Genomic DNA, 3,640 nt, shown 5'->3' with positions numbered 1-3,640 from the left:
TATTCACACTGAACTCTGGGTCCCACTTATAGATCTAATATCCATAAGTCACTTCTTTATCCCAAAACAGATAGGGTGTCTAGGCTAGGTTTAGGGCTGGATTTCAGTCATCCATGAGGACTCTCGAATGGGTCTTGATAAAAAACATCAGTCTACCCATCGCGCTCAGCCCGGGCAAGTACTATATCATCCGAGCATAACAGATCGGGACAGAATCGGTTGCAAAAAATTGTAGTAGAAGTCGAGAGGAAATTGGAAGACAGGAACCATGACGAGGACTTTGATGTGGTTGACCGGGAACCTTTCTCACACAAAATAATGAACATGCCACTCCCGCTCAACTTCATTATGCCAACCTTCTCCACTTCGAGGGAAAGACCAACCCAAAAGAACACATAAGTTACTTTAAATCCATCATGAACGTCCTAGGCCGCAAAGACGAGCTACTCTATTGCACCTTCCCTGCCTCTCTGAAGGGACCAACAATAAAATGGTTTAGCAGCTTGAAGCTAGCCTCCATGAACAACTTCAGGGAATTGACTAGGAAGTTCATTGCCAGGTTTAGGAGTGTGATTGGGAGAAAAAAGACATCTAATAGCTTATTCGCCATCATGCAAGGCACTAATGAGTCCATTTGGGACTATTTGAGGCGTTTTGATGAAGTAGCCATCAAGATCGAGAAACTAGACGATCAGGTGGCGTATGGGGCCCCATGGAGCGGCATCACACACAAGAGACTCCTGGAGGTCCTGCTCTCAAACAAACTGATAAGTTGATTTCATACATATTATTTTATACGATTAATTTACTATATTTCCATGTATTTATAATTGTTTTATATCAATTTACCCTAATATGATATAAAAATGAATATGTTGCACATTTCCTTTAATTTCTATAATTTTGGTGATTTTATATATTTCCTAACAAACTCTAATTAAGATTTATTACTTTTACATGTAGGAAATTATCAACCAAATCTACCAAGGGTTGAGAAATTCTGTAAAGAGAGTCCTAATGGAACTCAACTGGATCATCAAGTTACAGTGCACTCTAGAAGCTTCCTCAAATCAAAAACATAAAGAGAATGAGTCCTTAGATGATTCTATATTTTATTTCCTAATTAGGATTTGATCAAAGAGAAGAAAAAAAAGAGAAAAAGAATCCAATTCAAATAAAGAAGACTCAAAAATTCCGTTTTTGAGGGTCTCTGTCCAGTTTTGATCAAACCCTACATCGGATGGTCATCCGGTGTTTGATTGAGCCTATATTTGAAGGAGAGCTTCATGACTTCTTGATCTTCAAATCCAACGGTGAGATTATGCATTGGAAATCTCTAAGTTAGTTTGATTCATACGTCAAGGCACTCCTTGGTTAAGTCAGATAGGAACTCTGAGTTTGAATCAAACTCTGAGTTTAATTAATCTATAAAAGGAGAACAAACTCCAGCAGAGAGGGGATGACGTTTTTGGGAGCTTTGGAAGAGCATAGAGAACTTTCTTGGAGCTTTGGAGGAACGTAGAGGACAACTTTTGGAGACATTGGTTGGCTTTGGAGATCTGAAGTTTGGGACTAAGTTTTTCTTCATCTTTGTTTAATGTTCTCAAACTCTTCTGTAATGTTTTTAATTTCTAGTATGAACTAATTTAGTTTTTCTAGGGATCAGATGTAGCCTATCTTTGAATTTCCACTCTTGAATTCATCAATATAATTTTGAATATTATTTCCTTTGATTGAGTTTTTACTTCTATTCTTCATGCTTTTGATTAATTGGCCACTAATCAACTGATTTGTTAATCATAATGAACTGAGAGGGGATTTATGTGTTTAGTTCATTGGAGTAGAAAACCATGAATTACATGTAGGATAGAGATATACTTACATGGTTTGTGTAGTCGTTACATGGGAATCCATAGAATTTAATGATTTCTTAGTTGTTGTAACCCACATAGAAATATAGTGGGTTAGCAATTGAGGGAATTTTTATTAGTACTCGAGAGAGACTAGTAGATAGGGAAGGGAATCTCGACTATCAATCAGGAAAATATTTCTCAAATTATAAAGATAGATTAAAGGGTGGGAATGCTTAGTTATGGTGAAATCTGACCCCTAGATTTTTAGCAATTAATAATCTCAATTTAACTTTCAATTGGCATTATAGTCTGGAATAATTCTCTTCCTTATTAATTGTTCGAATAAAATTGGTTTAATTAATTTGGTACTTAATTTATAGTCCTCAAGGGAACGATCTTTTATCATTATATTACTTGTTACGACAGTGTACACTTGCGTTGTTATTTTTCACAACAAGTTTTTGGCGCCGTTGCCAGGGACTATTAGATTAATATCAATATCAATTACTGCTAGTTTTAATTTGAATTCTTTTATTTTTATTTTTATTCTTTTCTATTCTTTTATTTTATTTGTAGTTGTGAATTGGAGTTCTTTCAGGTCCTATTGATTTTGCATGAGAAGGAGAGGAAACGATAATTTACCTCCTTTTGATCCTGAAATTGAAGGAACTCAAAAGCAAAGAAAGATAGAACAAATTCATCTTTCACTTCTGGAGCAATGGATCTTGATAATAATCAACCATCTCTTGAACTTGAAGCACCAAGGAGCAAGACTTTAGGAGAGTATGTTGCACCAACTGTGAGAGATAATAGGACAGCTATAAGGCGTCCACCTGTAGCAGCTAACAATTTTGAAATCAAGCCTGCTATCATTACAATGGTGCAAAATAATCAATTTTCTGGATTGCCTAGTGAAGACCCAAATCTTCACATTGATGGGTTCTTGGACATTTGCGACACATTCAAGAGCAATAGCGTTACTGATGATGCCATAAGATTGAGATTGTTCCCTTTCTCATTAAGAGACAACGCTAAGAGTTGGTTGCATTCTCTACAACCAGGATCCATCACAACTTGGAATCAAATGGCTCAAAAATTTTTGGTAAAATTCTTTCCACCATCTAAGATTGCTAGTTTATTAACAGATATTTCTATTTTTTTGCAGTATGATTCGGAAACACTATTTGAGGCATGGGAAAGATTCAAGGACTTGCTAAGGAAATGTCCACACCATGGAATAGAGCAATGGAGGCAAGTTCATATTTTTTACGATGGTCAATCTAATTCAACAAGAACATTAGTAGATGCTGCAGCAGGAGGATCAATCATGAACAAGGATCCAATAGAAATTTTTGATCTTTTGGATGTTATGGCATCAAATGCATATCAAAGGACAAGGGATAGAGTTGCCCCAAGAAGAGTTTTGCAGATGAATGAAACTGATCCCATGACAGCCATGGCCGTCCAACTTGAAGCATTAACAAAGCAAGTAGGGTTGTTAGCAACTCAAGGCACCAAACCTTCAGCTGTGATATGCAATTATTGTGACGGAACACATTATTGCAATGAATGTCAGATGGCTAATCCTTTTGAGAAAAATCAATTAGAGCAAGCAAAATATGTGGGGAACTTTAACCGATAGAACAATCCATATTCCAACACATACAATCCAAGGTGGAGAAACCATCCAAATTTTTGATGGAAAAACGATCAAGATACTGAAAGACAACCTAAAAATCAACAAGCTCAATCATTTCAGAAGAAAGCTCCATGGGAAGATGCTATTG

General features: G+C 36.3%; 1 non-coding gene across 1 annotated transcript; it reads right to left on the bottom strand.

Annotated features, from left to right (window-relative positions):
- Nucleotides 1-2,990: 2,990 nt before the first annotated feature.
- Nucleotides 2,991-3,092, bottom strand: LOC149022249 (small nucleolar RNA R71). Its single transcript, XR_016172596.1, has one exon. It is a non-coding gene; the product is annotated as a small nucleolar RNA R71 (small nucleolar RNA).
- Between the last annotated feature and the right edge of the window lie 548 nt (nucleotides 3,093-3,640).

Source organism: Hakea prostrata, chromosome 3 (genome assembly GCF_041222555.1).
Source record: "Hakea prostrata isolate BN-2017 chromosome 3, UWA_Hpros_2, whole genome shotgun sequence".
Taxonomy (NCBI): Eukaryota; Viridiplantae; Streptophyta; class Magnoliopsida; order Proteales; family Proteaceae; genus Hakea; species Hakea prostrata.
Note: the sequence above shows the minus strand (reverse complement) of the source record. Positions and strands in the feature narration are given on the sequence as shown.